Genomic DNA, 18,353 nt, shown 5'->3' with positions numbered 1-18,353 from the left:
TGCTAACCACTGGGCCATCGTGCTGCCCCAAATCAGGAGTGGGATGTTACCATTACTTTAAAAGTGTTGCTGATTTCATCTGCATCTACTGATCCAAGCAAACGTCAAAGAGCAGTGCAGCACAGGAACAGGCCCTTCGGCCCTCCAAGCCTGCGCTGATCACGATGGCTACCTAAACTAAAACCGTATGCATTTACGGAGTTCGTATCCTTCCATTCCCATCCTATTCATGTGTTCGTCTAGATGTCCCTTAAATGCCGCTATCATACCTGCGCCCACCACCTCCCCGAACAGCGCGTTCCAGACATTCGCCACCCCCTGTGTCACACATCTCCTCTAAACCTTTCCCCTCGCACCTTAAACCTATGTCTCCGAGTACTTGACTTTTCTACCCTAGGAAAGAACTTCTGACTATCCACTCTGTCCATGCCACACATAATCTTGAAAACCGCTATCAGGTCACCCCTCAACATCCTTTTATTATTATTGAAGTTGACCAGCTAATTAATTTTTAAGTAATTGAAGAGTGTTGAGGCTCTGCCTCCAGCACAGTGCTGAAGGAGTGCAGTATTGTCAGAAGCGCCAGTTGTCTATTGCGAGGTGACATCAAGCTGCTGTCTATCTATTCCGATGTTTCCAAAGGATGTTAAATATCTCACTTCATACTCAACGAAGAGCAGGCAGTGGCTTGGCCTACTATCCTCAAGGACCCCAGGAACTCATCCACTTGTGGCATTTGCCTCCATTATATCCGTCAATGTACCACAAGCCCACTCATCATTTAAAGCACTTTGAGGCAATCTGACAGAAGAAGCTGCCATATAAATGTGAACTATACTTACATGTAATTTAAATAAAGATTTTCATTTCAGAATGCTTTAGAACGATCCTGGCCACTGTGTTATATCCATGGTGGTCTTTAACACACGTGTCTGAGTTTCTTTATAAGGTGACTTGTATGGTCTTATTAAAACATATGAGGGTGTTAGGAATGAGTTAACAGACCTTGCAATTAAGTCCTAATTTGATGCCAATTATTCATTGGACGTCATTGATATATAAAGGGGCTACAGGTGGCATTGGGTGCTGGGGAGAATTGTATGTGGAGTTGAATCAAAGAAATGAAGGTAGTTTATGAAGAAGCAGAATTCATGTCTCCTTTACTGAACTGCAACCTGCAATAAGTCTTGAGAGGCAGAAGTTCCCTCACCAAGATCCCTTTATTTACAATCTCTAACAGCAGTACACAGAGTGCTATCAGTCAGCGGTCTACCCCCGGGGGCGCCAGAGGAACTGACACTCCCGGTTAATTACAAGGAAAAGACTCCCTGATTGGTCCATCAATTGGATCCTTAATCAAGGCGTTCATACTCCAATTGGCCAATCTCAGTGGCCTGATTGAAGTCATTACACAACCGAGAGGCTCAAACAGAGGGGTCTTGTCGACGTACATGTTGACAGGAAGTTTCCCCATCGTGGGAGAATATAGAACCAGGGGGCACCATTTCAGAACAGGCACCTCTCGTTTAACACAGAGATGAGGAGGAATTTCCTGTCTTTGGAATCTCTAGCCCATGGTGCAGTGGTGGCCGGATCATTGAATATACTCAAGGCAGAGATGACAGATTTTTGATCTAAAAATCATGGTTGGAGGGTAATGGGGATGGTGGGGGAGACAGGAAAGTGGAGCTGAGGCCACGACCAGACCAGCCATAATCCTCTTAAATGGCAGACTCAGCTCAAGGGGCCGAATGGCCTACTCCTACACCTATTCCTTATGTTCTTAGTCACTAAATGCAACCCTGATCTTCAATTGGAATTACAGCAGTATGACGTAACCAGGCCGTTGTCCAGCTGTTACTCATGTGATTTTTTACACAGAGAGTGGGTGCCTGGAACTCGTTGCCGGGGGAGGTAGTGGAAGCGGATACGGCAGTGACTTTTAAGGGGCAAGTACATGAATAGGATGGGAATAGAGGGATATGGCCCCCGGAAGGGTAGGGGGTTTCAGTTAAGTCGGGCAGTATGGTCGGTGCAGGCTTGGAGGGCCGAAGGGCCTGTTCCTGTGCTGTAATTTTCTTTGTTCTTTGATTGAATTCTAGTTGCAGCCAATGAGCCTGAACAATAACTGATTGTGCGTCTTTCATGTCCCTAGTGGCTTGTTCTCTGACGCATCAGATGAATCATCCCTTTCCATCAACTGTGTGTGGGTGTTAATCTTGGCAGCCTGTAAAGTTATATAACGTTATGTTTCCATTCTGTACAGAAAGCAATAAAGAATCCACAGGCCTATTTGGACCTGAGTATGAATTGAAAACAGAAAGCGTTGGAAATGCTCAGCTGGTCGGGCAGCCTCTGTGGAGGGAGAAGCTGGGTTAATATCTCCAGTCGGTGGCCTCCCATCAGAACTGGGAAAAGGTGGAACCACAGCCCGGTTTTTGGAGCAAGTTCATCTGATTTGATTTTTGATTTGATTTATTATTGTCACATGTATTAACATAGAGTGAAAAGTATTGTTTCTTGCGCGCTATACAGACAAAGCATACCGTTCATAGAGAAAGAAAGGAGAGGGCGCAGAATGTAGCGTTACAGTCATAGCTCGGGTGTAGAGAAAGATCAGCTTAATGTGAGGTAGGTCCATTCAAAAGTCTGACAGCAGCAGGGAAGAAGCTGTTCTTGAGTCAGTTGGTACGTTGGTCCCCTTCAGAGGAGGGGAAGGGAAAAAGGGGGGGAAGGAAAGAGTGAAAGGGAAAGTCTGTGATGGATCGCAAGGCAGGAGAAATTAAATAACAATAGGGATGAGGGTGCAAAGCAAGATTGAATAGTAACGAGACAAGAAGAGAGGTGAAAGAGGAGGTAGAAATGGCGATTGTGGCCAAATGTTCATTTTCCTCTTTCAGGGGATGTGGTTGTTGACGGCAAGGCCAATATTTGTTGTCTATCGCTTATTCCTCCTGGGTAGGCTCAGTTCAGCTTCTGCCATGAGGATCTCAGCCCCTCCTTTTCATGAATATTTTCTCCATATCCTGTTGAGTGGATCCCCCAACACCACATACCCGGCAAGGTCAAGATAGGAAGAAGTCTCACAACACCAGGTTAAAGTCCAACAGGTTTACTTGGTAGCAAATACCTCCCATCAGAACTGGGAAAAGGTGGAACCACAGCCCGGAGCTCCGAAAGCTTATGGTATTTGCTACCAAATAAACCTGTTGGACTTTAACCTGGTGTTGTGAGACTTCTTACTGTGCTTACCCCAGTCCAACGCCGGCATCTCCACATCAAGGTCAAGATATCCAGCAAATTAATGCACTTGACCATGGACCGTGTTGCTGGGGGAATGAATGAACAGCCGGGATTTTCCGGCCGCGCTCGCCACAAGACTGGAAAATCCCACCCGAGGTCAACGGACCTTTGCATGGTTTGTGTCCCGCCAGCTACGATTCCCGTGTCGGGCAGGGCGGGAAAATTCCACCCAGGGTGTTAGGGTGACCCTCCCTATAACGTCCCTTAAAAGAAGGAAATCTGCCATCCTTACCCGGTCTGGCCTACATGTGACTCCAGACCCACTGCAATGTTGACTCAGAATGCAAGGCAGAGTCAGAGGGAAAATCCGAGGAAGAGTCACCCAAACACCTTCTTCCAATCCCCCAGCAGTCAGTTTGGAAGCTACATGATGCATGGTCAAGCATATTGATTCGCCAGGTATGTGACATGGCGAGATTGACTCAACAGGAAGTGCAGAAAATGTCCACAGAAAGGAGGTTTTGAGGTCAAAATGGAACTGAGCCTACAGATCAGAAATAGTCCCAGATCTGTTTGGAACAGACATCAGGAGGGACTCAATTGGCCTGGCATTCGAGATTAGGCGGGTAAAGGTGCCTGCTCTTAAAGTCACAGTGTCATTGAGGTTTACAGCATGGAAACAGGCCTTTCGGTCCAACTTGTCCATGCCGCCCTTTTTTTTAATACTCCTAAGCGAGTCCCAATTGCCCGCGTTTGGCCCATATCCCTCTATACCCATCGTACCCATGTAACTATCTAAACGCTTTTTAAAAGACAAAATTGTACCCGCCTCTACTACTACCTCTGGCAGCTCGTTCCAGACACTCACCACCCTCTGTGTGAAGAAATTGCCCCTCTGGACCCTTTTGTATCTCTCTCCTCTCACCTTAAACCTATGCCCTCTAGTTTTAGACTCCCCTACCTTTGGGAAAAGATATTGACTATCTAGCTGATCTATGCCCCTCATTATTTTATAGACCTCTATAAGATCACCCCTCAGCCTCCTATGCTCCAGAGAAAATAGTCCCAGTCTATCCAGCCTCTCCTTATAACTCAAACCATCAAATCCCAGTAGCATCCTAGTAAATCTTTTCTGCACTCTTTCTAGTTTAATAATATCCTTTCTATAATAGGGTGACCAGAACTGTACACAGTGCTCTGGTTTCCAAAGATGTGCGGGTTAGATTGATTGGCCATGATAAATTGACCCTAATGTCAGGGGGATTAACAGGATGGATGTGAGTTATGGGATAGGCCCTGGGTGGGATTGTTGTCAGTGCAGACTCAATGGGCCGAATGGCCTCCTTCTGCACTGTAGGGATTCTATGACTCTCCATTGAAAGCAAGGCTTGTTACTGAGCCGGTCCCTGTGACGCAGAGCAAGTGGGCGATGTCAGCTGAGTTAGTACGGAATCCTCCAAACAACAAAGCCCCCTTTAATGGGAAACATGCGTCCGAGCTTCCGGCTTTTAAAGAGATACAGCAATCGGAAGTTTCAAATGTATTACACATCAGGATATCAAAAGAAAGTTAACACACACATTCTGACTGTGCAGGAGAAAAGCACAGATTGAGTTTCTTGGTGGGGTTCTTTCATATTTCTCAAGGTGCCTGCGGGGCCCAGGTTGGCTAGAAGAACACTGATCAAATCCTTCAGTCTGCATTGGTAAATCAAAGGGTAATGAACCACCCCACCCCCCAGCATCAATGTTATTATCATTCAACATACAACGCAATGCCATCTGATCCAAGCAAGACTGGAGTCTGGATTGGGGGGCGGGGGTGGGGGGAAGAGAGAAAAACAAACGTAGTGAAATTTAAACATGTCCTTTTACACAAAAACATCTTCCACTTATAGTGCACCGTTAAGGTGGTAAAATGCCCCAAGGCGCATCACTGGAGCATTCTTCCCAGGATGGCGATGGCCCACTGGTATTATCACCAGGCTATCATTCCAGAAACTCAGCTAATACTCTGGGGACCCGGGTTCGAATCCCGCCACAGCCGATGATGGAAATTGAATTCAATAAAAATATCAGGAATTAAGTATCTACCGATAACCATTGTCAATTGTTGGAAAAACCCACCTGGTTCACTAATGTCCTTTAGGGAAGGAAATCTGCCATCCTTACCCGGTCTGACCTACATGTGATTCCAGAGCCACAGCAATGGTGTTGACTCTCAGTGTCCACGGATGTGCAGGTTAGGCGGATTGGCCAGGCTAAATTGCCCCTTAGTGTCCAAAGATGTGTAGCTGAGGTAGATTGGCCATCTAAATTGCCCCTTAGTGTCCGAAGATGTGCGGGTTAGGGTGTGGGCCTGGGCCTGGGTAAGATGCTTTGTCAGAGGGCCGATGCAGACTCGATGGGCTGAATGGCCTCCTGTCGGGATTGTATAGACTCTGTGAACTTTAAAATCAAAGTCTTTCCGGAATAAGGGACAACACAAATCAACAAATACAGTCGCAATTGGAGGATAAAAGTCACCATCCCTCCCTGCTCCTTGAACGCTCAGTAGAATAAGATATCTTTGACCAAGCTTTTCCTAATATTTCCTTTCTCCACTCGGTGTTCCATTTTGCCTGCTAACATTCCTGTCAAATGTCTACACTAAAGAGGCAATATAAATATAAATTTGTAATTGACTGCAGGATTGCAAAATAGACTTATCACTAATTGGCAGCCACATTAACACAGATCTCAAAGATAATTGGGGGGGGGGGGTGGGTAAGAAATGCAGCCCCTTTGCCAGTGACACTTACACTCCACTGAAGATTTTAAAATGCGTGTGGCGTAGAGCCGGCTGACAATTTGCTGTGGATGGATTTCACGATAAAGAAAGTGTCGAAGTTTACTCCCCGTTCCTACAATACTCACCACACATCAAAGTAACGTTTATTTATTAGTCACAAGTAAGGCTAACACTAACACTGCAAAGAAGTTACTGTGAAATTCCCCTAGTCGCCACACTCTGACGCCTGTTCGGGTCAATGCGCCTAACCAGCACGTCTTTCAGAATGAGGCAGGAAACGGGAGCACCCGGAGGAAACCCACGCAGACACGGGGAGAACGTGCAAACTCCGCACAGACAGTGACCCAAGCTGGCGATCGGACCCAGGACCCTGGTGCTGTGAAGCAGCAGTGATAACCACTGTGCTACCGTGCCGCCCCTCAGATCATCACATCAGATATAAGAGAATGTTCTGCCACTGGTTAACTGTCCAATGTCTGACTGGTGGACAAATCATCAAGGAAGGTTATCCAACACTGCTGGAAGTGACACACTGAATCCCCCATGTAAAGATCGCATCAGAGTCAACCTGACATTTATTGTAGAGATCGGGGAGAGGTGCCAAGTCATATTGCGTGTCTCAGGTGACATGTAGGCTCGTCAATGGAACATATCCTGATATCTGGTTACGTGGGTCAGCATACTAACATCATAGAAGATTAAACATGAACTCCTTTGTTTCCCAAAGGGGCTATTTCCAATCAATGTCAAATATGCTTCAATCTGCAAATTAAAATGCTGACACAATCTGTATTAACTCCGAAATAAAAAGATCCCATGCTATGTCTATTCAGTTTGTGTGTGATAGTATACGTGATATGAGTCCCAGCAATCACCTTGCATCTCTCTGACTTTTTAATTCTTCCCTGGCCACACTTGGAATACTGTGTACAGTTCTGGTCACCCTCTTATAGAAAGGATATTATTCAACTAAAAAGAGTGCAGAAAAGACTTACTAGGATGCTACCAGGACTTGATGATCTGAGTTATAAGGAGATGCTGGATTGACTGGGGCTTTTTTCTCTGGAGCGTAGAAGGCTGAGGGGTGATTTTATAGAGGTCTATAAAATAATGAGGGGCATAGATTAGCTAGAAAGTCAATATCTTTTCCCAAAGGTAGAGGAGTCTAAAACTAGAGGGCATAGGTTTAAAGTGAGAGGGTAGAGATACAAAAAGGTCCAGAGAGGCAATTTTTTCACACAGAGGGTGGTGAGTGTCTGGAACAAGCTGCCAGAGGTAGTAGTCGAGGCGGGTACAATTTTGTCTTTTAAAAAGCATTTAGATAGTTACATGGGTAAGATGGGTACAGAGGGATATGGGCCAAATGCAAGCAATTGGGATTAGCTTTGGGGTTTTAAAAAAAGGGCGGCATGGACAAGTTGGGCCAAAAGGGCCTGTTTCCATGCTGTAAACCTCTATGACTCTATGACTCTAATTCCTGATCGGGTAGAGTTTTCTGTCCCCATGTCCAATGCCGATTTTAACATGGTATTCTAATTCTTTGAATGATGATTCCTGTTTATCCAATGTTTCCTTGAATATCTGATTAGAAATAATACCTGTCATGGAATTCCACGTAGCCCTTTGAGAAACCTTCCGGAAAATTCCACAGGCATCTGCTGGGGCAACCAAAGTTGGCTTCAACAAAAGGCCCATTAGCAACCCTATATTTTCTTTGTTTTTTAATGAGTTAGCGTAGACCTTGGGTGGAACTTTCCCATCCCGCCTGCCACGGGGATCATAGCAGGTGGGACAGGACCATGCAAAGGTCCATTGGCCTCGGGTGAAAGTTTCCGGTCTTGGGGTGAGCGCGGCCAGAAAGTCCCACGCCAAATGTACTTTAATTCCCAACATGGAGCTTCACTCCTGAGACATAAAGTTCCATACTAGGAGAAGGGTTTACCATAATCTATCTCATTACTTTAACAAGCTTTTTTATTGTGCCCATGCCTTGCACTAAGTTTGATTAAATTTTGACATACCAGTGTTATGACCTAGTACATTTTCAGATAAATAGCCACAATTGTATTGGGGTTGCTCTTTATTGAATCACTGACATAAAAAGCATAAGCACTTTTAAGGAGAGATATATTAGTTTATTTATTAGTATCACAAGCAGGCTTACATTAACACCGCAATGAAGTTACTGTGAAAATCCCCTAGTCGCCACACTCCGGCGCCTGTTCGGGGACACTGAGGGAGAACTTAGCATGGCCAATGCACCAAACCAGCACGTCTTTCAGACTGTGGGAGGAAACCGGAACACCCGGAGGAAACCCACGCAGACACGGGGAGAATGTGCAGACTCTGCACAGACAGTGGCCCAAGCCAGGAATCGAACCCGTGTCCCTGGCGCTGTGAGGCAGCAGTGCTAACCACTGTGCTGCTGTGCCGCCCCATAAAGTTTCAAAGACAAACCACTCCAGCTGTGTTCTCTTCCTCCATCTCTCTACAAGAGAGAGAAGGAACACTCATCTATGATGCAGAGCAGCTGCTAAAAGCAACACTCAATGCCTGCTTCCTGCTCAAAAGTGAACACTATAAATCCTTCTCTTACTTTGTGAGACCAAACAATTTAGAAACACATTTCTCTAGGAAAACACAATAGAAGTGATCCCTACGAGTATAATCTTTTGAGTCAGTGCCACGTTTAAGAACCACTGCATCAACTTAGCTACCTGGACCTGTGCTTAGCCCCATCATGAGGAAATTTTTACTGATTTCAGTAATAACAGAACTAGTTGTTTGGAAATACAGAACTTCAGTATTGCTGATAAAAGGAGACATGTCAAAACGTTTTGTCTTGCATCCATCAGGACATTTTGCAAGAATACTGCCAGGTTAACTGCCAACTACCAATTTAAGATTGTCAGTCGGGTTCATAGTTTGGCACATTTGCATGTACTGGAAGCTATATATATTAATGCACAAGATGTAGTCAAAAAGAACATGTACACACATTGTACCTGTTTCAGCTAAACAAAATAAGTAGTAGCCATTTGCTGACTCATTCGTCAAGGTAATGCTTGGCAGTTAACTATCAGTCACCTGGTACATTCTTCATGGCAATACCTCGACCAATTAGAGTCTACTAGCCAAGCAATCAGCACTTTCTTCTCGTGTAGTAAAAATTATTTTTCCTTTATGTGGGTATTCTTGAAGAGTGTCCTGATGAGTGCAGGACAAAAAGCTTCAACAAAACATATTTTTCCCGCAACAAAAGAAGTATTAGTGGGAGACTAAAGAAATAATTATGTAGCACCTTTCCTGGCCTCAAGAATACAAAATTGCCTTTTATAGCCAAAGAAGTCTTTTGGAAGTGCCTTTGCTATTGCGATGTGGGAACAATTGTCATTATAATGAGTTGTTTTGTTTCTGTGTGATTCCACAGTGCAACAAAATAAGGGAATTTGTGTATTCCAACACACTCTGTTCAAAAATAACCGGAGTTCAAATGGAAATTTCAAAACAGAACCCAGTGGCAGATTGTCAATGGACACAGGCCAGTTTGAAGAATCAGGAAGTTAATTAGAACACAGTGAGCATTATTCTAGGCACTAATTGAATTGTAGAGGGTCGTAAGTGTCAAAATTCAGATAGCTAGATGGTGAGTCAGAGAATATTGGAACATTTTTACTGACAGAGATACACATTTCATTCTGTACACCACTCAATGGGCAGCACAGTGGTTAGCGCTGCTGCCTCACAATGCCAGAGACCCGAGTTTAATTCCAGCCTTGGGTGACTGTGTGGAGTTTGCACGTTCTCCCTGTGTCTCCATGGGTTTCCTCCGGGTGATCCAGTTTCCTCCCACACCCCAAAGATGTGTAGGTTAGGTGGATTAGCCATGCTAAATTGCCCCTTAGTGTCCAAAGATGAACAGGTTGGGTGGATTGGCCATGCTAAATTGCCCCTTAGTGTCCAAAGATGTGCAGGTTCGGTGGATTGGCCATGCTAAACTGCCCCTTAGTGTCCAAAGATGTGCAGGTTAGGTGGATTGCCATTCTAAATTGCCCCTTAGTGTCCAAAGATGTGCAGGTTAGGTGGATTGGCCATTCTAAATTTCCCCTTAGTATCCAAAGATGTGTAGGCTAGTGGGATTAGTGGAGTAAATATGTGGAGTTACAGGGATAGGGCCTGGGTAAAATGACCTGCAGAGAGTCAGTACAGACTCGATGGGCTGAATGGCCTCCTTCTGCACTGTCGGGATGCTATGATTCTAACAGAAACAAAATCCTCTTTCAATCTGCCCTTAATCTTCAGTGAATGCCCCCAGCTGAATATAAATGAAACCCAATCGATATACAATTAACAACAAGGATGTAACAAGACCGAGGAACCATATGACACATTCGGATCAGAATTCCATAGCACTTTTCACCGTTGCGTCATTAACTGACTGACTTCAGAGGGGTTGGCTTTGAGTGAATGTTGGAGAATCCTCCATGGACTTTAGTTCTGGCAGCAAATATGAACCACCTGCTTGAATTGAGCTTCACATTGTCCATTTGCAATGCTGTAGCAGCGTAGTCCACCAAGGCTACTCCATCCAAAAATTACATTGTTAATGGACTGTGGAAAAAGTGCATTCCAAGAAAAATGTTTAAACTTTTCCCCACTGATTCCAATTTCAATACTTTTGGGGCAATCTTGATCATTTGATTTGATTTATTATTGTCACATATTGAGGTGCAGTGTTTCTTGCACGCTTTGCAGACAAGACATGCCATTCATAGAGAAGGAAACAAGAGGCTGCAGAATGTAGTGTTTCAGTCATAGCTAGGGTGTAAAGAAAGATCAACTTAATATAAGGTAGGTCCATTCAAAGGTCTGATGGCAGCAGGGAAGAAGCTGTTCTTGAGTCTTTTGTAGCTTTTTCCCGACGGAAGAAGGTGGAAGAGAGAATGTCCGGGGTGCGTGCAATCCTCAATTATGCTGGCTGCTTTTCTGAGGCAGCGGGAAGAATAGACAGGGTCAATGGATGGGAGACTTGTTTGCGTGATGGACTGGGTTTCGTTCATGACCCTTTGGGCGGCATGGTAGCACAGCGGTTAGCACTGCTGCTTTACAGCGCCAGGGACCTGGGTTCGATTCCCGGGTTGGATTACTGTCTGTGTGGAGTTTGCACGTTCTCCCCGTATCTGCGTGGGTTTCCTCCAGGTGCTCCGGTTTCCTCCCACATTCTGAAAGACGTACTGGTTAGGTACATTGACCTGAACACGCATTAGACTGTGGCGACTAGGGGAATTTCACAGTAACTTTGTTGCAGTGTTAATGTAAAGCCTTACTTGTGACTAATAAATAATCGTTAACTTTAGTTTCTTGCGGTCTTGGGCAGAGCAGGAGCCATACCAAGCTGTGATACAACCGGAAAGGATGCTTTCTATGGTGCATCTGTAAAAGTTGGTGAGAGTTGTAGTGGACATGCTGAATTTCTCCTGAGAAAGTAGGGGTGTTGGATAAATTAGCTCTGCTGGTTTGGCACCTCAGTAACAACAACTTGTTGTGTACAGAATATCTTTAATGTTCTAAGTGAAACATCCCAGTGGGTCTCATTGGAAGATCAGAAAATCGGATCCATTTGTCAATAAATCTGATTCACTGCACTTGCAGTTTATCAGTTGTGAACTTTAGAGCCTTTTAAACTCTGAGTTTAGAAATGAGGGGAGCGATTTTCCAGTGAGCAAACTCAGCGAGGTTGGCTGGCAGGTAACAGAGCTAGACTCCCCCTCTTCACCACGACAAAGAAACACATACTGGACTTCCCAAATCGCTTTACAGCCAATAACGTATATTCTTAAATACACTCAGTGTTGAGAGATAAGGGACGGGACAGCTAACTTACAGAAACTCTCACAAACAGGAATGTGATTGTGACCAAATAATCTGTCTTTCAAATGTTGGTTGAGGAATAAGTACTGGCCAGGACACCAGGGATAACTCACCTGCTCTTCTCCAAACAGTGCCAAGGGGTCTTCTATGTCTACCTGAGAGGGTAAATGGAGCCTCAGATTAACATCTCCTCTGAAAGTCTGGAGGGTCAGCCTCGATCTGTGTGTTCAAGTCCTGATAAGGGCTTTGAAACCACATCCTTCTGACTCCAACTGAGCCGTAGACAACACCACCAGACATGACTGCCCATCTTAGCACATGATATGGAGATGCTGGCATTGGACTGGCGTAGGCACAGTAAGAAGTCTCACAACACCAGGTTAAAGTCCAACAGGTTTATTTGGTAGCAAACGCCACTAGCTTTCGGAGCGCTGCTCCTTTGTCGGGTGAGTGGGAGTTCTGTTCACAAACAGCAAACAGGGCATATAAAGACACAAACTCAATTTACAGAATAATGATTGGAATGCGAGTCTTTACAGATAATCAAGTCTTAAAGGTACAGACAATGTGAATGGAGAGAGCATTAAGCACAGGTTAAAGAGATGTGTATTGTCCCCAGACAGGACAGTTCGTGAGATTTTGCAAGTCCAGGCAAGTCATGGGGGTTACAGATAGTGTGACATGAACCCAAGATCCCGGTTGAGGCTGTCCTCATGTGTGCGGAACTTGGCTATCAGTCTCTGCTCAGCGACTCTGCGCTGTCGTGTGTCGTGAAGGCCGCCTTGGAGAATGCTTACCCGAATATCAGAGGCCGAATGCCCGTGACCGCTGAAGTGTTCCCCAACAGGAAGAGAACAGTCTTGCCTGGTGATTGTCGAGCAGTGTTCATTCATCCATTGTCATAGCGTCTGCATGGTCTCCCCGATGTACCATGCCTCGGGACATCCTTTCCTGCAGCGTATCAGGTAGACAACGTTGGCCGAGTTGCAAGAGTATGTACCGTGTACCTGGTGGATGATGTTCTCACGTGAGATGATGGCATCCGTGTCGATGATCCAGCACGTCTTGCAGAGGTTGCTGTGGCAGGGTTGTGTAGTGTCATGGTCACTGTTCTCCTGAAGGCTGGGTAGTTTGCTGCGGACAATGGTCTGTTTGAGGTTGTGCGGTTGTTTGAAGGCAAGAAATGGAGTGTGGGGATGGCCTTGCAGGATCTAAATCCATTGTTCCACAGGAGCAGGCTGAGAGTAAGGGAGTGTGTTCCTGCATGTGATTTATTTATTTATTTTTCAGTTAAATTTGTGTTAAAAATCGGAGGTTTTTTTTCCAAAACAGGAAGTAGGCCCAGGAAAAGCCTGGGAAGGTTTTTGGAGGGTTTAAAAGCAGGCCGCACTTTTGAGCGGGCAGCGTCGGGAGCGGGCAGTGGAGTGAGTGGGAAGTAGAGTGAGAGCTGACAGGCTTTGGCTCATCGGGCTTCGGCGTAAAACAGGCAGAGGTGGGGTAGGTTTAGACAGTTTTTCCTGTGTCATTGGAAGAAAGGGGGAATTATGATTGTGAGGCCAGTTTGTTGTTCTCAGTGTCTGATGTGGGAGGTCCTGGAGTCAGCTAGCCTCCTGGGTGCGTCGAGCTGCAGCTCTTAAGGGACCGCGTTGGGGTACTGGAACTGCAGCTCAATGACCTTCGTCTGGTTAGGGAGAATGAGGAGGTGATAGATAGGAGTTACAGGCAGGTGGTCACTCCGGGGCCACAGGAGACAGACAAGTGGGTCACGGTTAGGAAGGGGAAGGGGAAATGTCAGGTACTAGAGAGTACCCCAGTGGCTGTGCCCCTTAAAAATAAGTACTCCTGTTTAAGTACTGTTGGGGGGAGCAGCCTACCTGGGGGAAGCAACAGTGGCCGTGTCTCCGGCGCAGAGTCCGGCCCGGCAGCTCAGAGGGGTAGGGAAGGGGAGGATGAGCAAACTGACCACAGCACCAAGGTACAGGGAGCCATCCAAGTGGGGGGAGAAACAAAAAATGTAGTAGAAATTGGGGATAGTACACTTTTGGATGCTGTTGGGCGGGACGACTTAGCAGGGGTAAACCATGGTGTACAGGTCACTGGCTCAGAGTCTGTCCTTGTGGCTCAGAAGGGAAGGGGGGAGAGGAGTAGAGGATTAGTCATTGGGGACTCCATAGTTAAAGGGACGGATAGGAGATTCTGCGGGAACGAGAGAGACTCGCGGTTGGTGTGTTGCCTTCCAGGAGCCAGAGTCCGCGATGTCTCGGATCGTGTTTTCGATATCCTTAAGGGGGAGGGGGACCAGCCCCAAGTTGTGGTTCACATAGGCACTCAAGACATAGGTAGGAAAAGGGATGGGGATGTAAGGCAGAAATTCAGGGAGTTAGGGTGGAAGCTTAGGGCTAGAACAAACAGACTTGTTATCTCTGGTTTGTTACCCGTGCCACGTGATAGTGAGGAGAGGAATAGGGAGAGAGAGCAATTGAACACATGGCTACAGGGATGGTGCAGGAGGGAGGGATTCAGATACCTGGACAATTGGGGCTCATTCTGGGGTAGGTGGGACCTCTACAAATGGAATGGTCCACATCTGAACCAGAGGGGTACCAATATCCTGGGGGGGAAATTTGCTAATGCTCTTCGGGAGGGTTTAAACTAATTCAGCAGGAGGATGGGAACCTGAATTGTAGATCCAGTGTACAGGAGGTTGAGAGTAGTGAGGTCATGGGTGAGGTTTCAGGGTCGCAGGAGTGTACTGGCAGGCAGGAAGGCGGTTTGAAGTGTGTATACTTCAACGCCAGGAGCATCCAGAATAAGGTGGGTGAACTTGCAGCATGGGTTGGTACCTGGGATTTCGATGTTGTGGCCATCTCGGAGACATGGATAGAGCAGGGACAGGGATGGTTGTTGCAGGTTCCAGGGTTTAGATGTTTCAGTAAGTGCAGGGAAGGTGGTAAAAGAGAGGAAGGTGTGGCATTGTTAGTCAAGGACAGTATTACGGTGGCAGAAAGGACATTTGATGAGGACTCGTCTACTGAGGTAGTTTGGGCTGAGGTTAGAAACAGGAAAGGAGAGGTCACCCTGTTGGGAGTTTTTTATAGACCTCCGAAAAGTTCCAGAGATGTAGAGGAAAAGATTGCAAAGATGATTCTGGATAGGAGCGAAAGTAACAGGGTAGTTGTACTGGGGGACTTTAACTTTACAAATATTGACTGGAAAAGCTATAGTTCGAGTACTTTAGAGGGGTCGGTTTTTGTCCAGTGTGTGCAGGAAGGCTTCCTGACGCAGTATGTAGATAGACCAACAAGAGGCGAGGCCACATTGGATTTGGTACTGGGTAATGAACCAGGCCAGGTGCTGGATTTGGAGGTAGGTGAGCACTTTGGTGACAGTGACCACAATTCGATTACGTTTACTTTAACAATGGAAAAGGATAGGTATATACCAAAGGGCAAGAGTTATAGCTGGGGGAAAGGAAATTATGATGCGATTAGGCGAGATTTAGCTGGCATAGGTTGGGGAAGGAAACTGCAGGGGATGGGCACAATTGTAATGTGGAACTTGTTCAAGGAACAGCTACTACGCGTCCTTGATAAATATGTACCTGTCAGGCAGGGAGGAAGCAGACGTGTGAGGGAACCGTGGTTTACTAAGGAGGTTGAATCTCTTGTGAAGAGGAAGAAGGAGACTTATGTTAAGATGAGACGTGAAGGCTCAGTTAGGGCGCTTGAGAGTTACAAGTTAGCCAGGAAGGACCTAAAGAAAGAGTTAAGAAGAGTCAGGAGGGGACATGAGAAGTCTTTGGCGGGTAGGATCAGGGAAAACCCTAAAGCTTTCTATTGGTATGTCAGGAGTAAAAGAATGACTAGGGTAAGATTAGGGCCAGTCAAGGACAGGAGTGGGAAGTTGTGCGTGGAGTCTGAAGAGATAGGAGAGGCACTAAATGAATATTTTTCGTCGGTATTCACACTGGAGAGGGACAGTGTTGTCGAGGGGAGTACTGAGATGCAGGCTGTTGGACTGGATGGGATTGAGGTTCATAAGGAGGAGGTGTTAGCAATTCTGGAAAGGGTAAAAATAGATAAGTCCCCTGGGCCGGATGGGATTTATCCTAGGATTCTCTGGGAGGCTAGGGAGGAGATTGCAGAGCCTTTGGCTTTGATCTTTGTGTCATCATTGTCTACAGGAACAGTGCCAGAAGACTGGAGGATAGCAAATGTTGTCCCCTTGTTCAAGAAGGGGAGTAGGGACAACCCTGGTAATTATAGACCGGTGAGCCTTATTTCTGTTGTGGGCAAAGTATTGGAAAGGATTATAAGAGATAGGATTTATAATCACCTAGAAAGGAATAATTTGATTAGCGATAGTCAGCACGGTTTTGTGAAGGATAGGTCGTGCCTCACAAACCTTATTGAGCTCTTTGAGAAGGTGACCAAAGAGGTGGATGAGGGTAAAGCGGTTGATGTGATGTATATGGATTTCAGCAAAGCGTTTGATAAGGTTCCCCATGGTAAGCCTTTGCAGAAAATACGGACACATGGGATTGAGGATGATTTAGTGGTTTGGATCAGGAATTGGCTAGCTGTAAGAAAACAAAGGGTGGTGGTTGATGGGAAATATTCATCCTGGAGTTCAGTTACTAGTGGTGTACCGCAAGGATCTGTTTTGGGGCCACTGTTGTTTGTCATTTTTATTAATGACCTGGATGAGGGCGTGGGAGGATGGATTAGTAAATTTGCGGATGACACTAAAGTCGGTGGAGTTGTAGACAGTGCGGAGGGAAGTGGCAGGTTACAGAGGGACATAGATAAGCTGCAGAGCTGGGCTGAGAGGTGGCAAATGGAGTTTAATGCGGAAAAGTGCGAAGTGATTCACTTTGGAAGGAGTAACAGGAATACAGAGTACTGGGCTAATGGTAAGATACTTGGTAGTGTGGATGAACAGAGGGATCTGGGTGTCCATGTGCATAGATCCCTGAAAGTTGGCACCCAGGTTGATAGGGTTGTTAAGAAGGCGTACGGTGTGTTAGCTTTTATTGGTAGAGGGATTGAGTTTCGGAGCCAGGAGGTCATGCTGTAACTGTACAAAACTCTGGTGCGGCCGCATTTGGAGTATTGCATACAGTTCTGATCGCCGTATTATAGGAAAGATGTGGAAGTGTTGGAAAGGGTGCAGAGGAGATTTACCAGAATGTTGCCTGGTAAGGTGGGAAAATCGTATGAGGAAAGGCTGAGGGGCTTGAGGTTGTTTTCGTTAGAGAGAAGAAGGTTAAGAGGTGACTTAATAGAGGCATACAAGATGATCAGAGGATTAGATAGGGTGGATAGTGAGAGCCTTTTTCCTCGGATGGCACGAGGGGACATAGCTTTAAATTGAGGGATGAGAGATATAGGACAGATGTTAGAGGTAGGTTCTTTACTCAGAGAGTAGTAAGGGCATGGAATGCCCTGCCTGCAGCAGTAGTGGACTCGTCAACATTAAGAGCATTCAAATGGTTATTGGATAAACATATGGATGATATTGGAATAGTGTAGATTAGAGGGGCTTTAGATTGGTTCCACTGGTCGGCGCAACATCGAGGGCCGAAGGGCCTGTACTGCGCTGTAATGTTCTATGTTCTATTCCATGATCGTAACGAATGGCGGAGCAGGCTCGAAGGACTAAATGGCCTCCTCCTGCTCTTATCTTCTATGTTTCTATGTTTAACCCGCACATCTTTGGACTGTGGGAGGAAACCAGAGCACCCGGAGGAAATCCACACAGACATGGGGAGAATGAGCAAACTCCACACAGACAGTGACCCAAGCCGGGAATCGAACCTGGGTCCCTGGCGCTGTGAGGCAGCAGAACTAACCACTGTGTCACCATGCAGTTCTCTATACTTAAGTACACCTATGTATACCTATATGCCTAAGTTCCTATGTTCCTATGTACTTATGATGTGGAGATGCTGGCGTTGGACTGGGCTGGGCACAGTTAGAAGTCTCACAACACCAGGTTAAAGTACAACATGTTTATTTGGAATCATGAGCTTTCGGAGCGCTGCTCCTTCATCAGGTGACTCACTCATCAGAAGCAACGCTCCAAAAGCTCGTCATTCTAAAGTCCTGTTGGACTTTAACCTGGTGTTGTGAGGCTTCTTACTGTGCCTATGTACTTATGTAATGGTAACTAAGTGTGAACATGCATTGCAAATAATGAAACCTTTTTGGAAGGGGGAAATACCTTTAAAATAAAGGGGGATGTTGTAATACGTGTTGAAGGGATAGCAGCATAACGTCACTCGAAGGGAAATGAGTCATGCGATACGGTCTGTGGGTGTGATGTTACCTGCCAGTCCACATTCCCGCTGCAGAGGGGTGGGAGAATTTGGCAGCCAGCCAAATTTCTGTTCACTGCAGGGAGATGGGAAAATCCCGTCGGAGTGAATGGTGATAAGATTCCAGCCTTGG

The 18,353-nt window shown here is 46.0% G+C and overlaps 1 non-coding gene across 1 annotated transcript; it reads right to left on the bottom strand.

Annotated features, from left to right (window-relative positions):
• Positions 1 to 8,488: 8,488 nt before the first annotated feature.
• Positions 8,489 to 8,705, bottom strand: LOC144480377 (small nucleolar RNA U3). The gene has a single exon (XR_013495658.1). It is a non-coding gene; the product is annotated as a small nucleolar RNA U3 (small nucleolar RNA).
• Between the last annotated feature and the right edge of the window lie 9,648 nt (positions 8,706 to 18,353).

This window comes from Mustelus asterias, chromosome 28 (genome assembly GCF_964213995.1).
Source record: "Mustelus asterias chromosome 28, sMusAst1.hap1.1, whole genome shotgun sequence".
Classification (NCBI taxonomy): domain Eukaryota; kingdom Metazoa; phylum Chordata; class Chondrichthyes; order Carcharhiniformes; family Triakidae; genus Mustelus; species Mustelus asterias.
The sequence above is the reverse complement of the archived record's forward strand: the minus strand, read 5'-3'. Positions and strand labels throughout refer to the sequence as shown.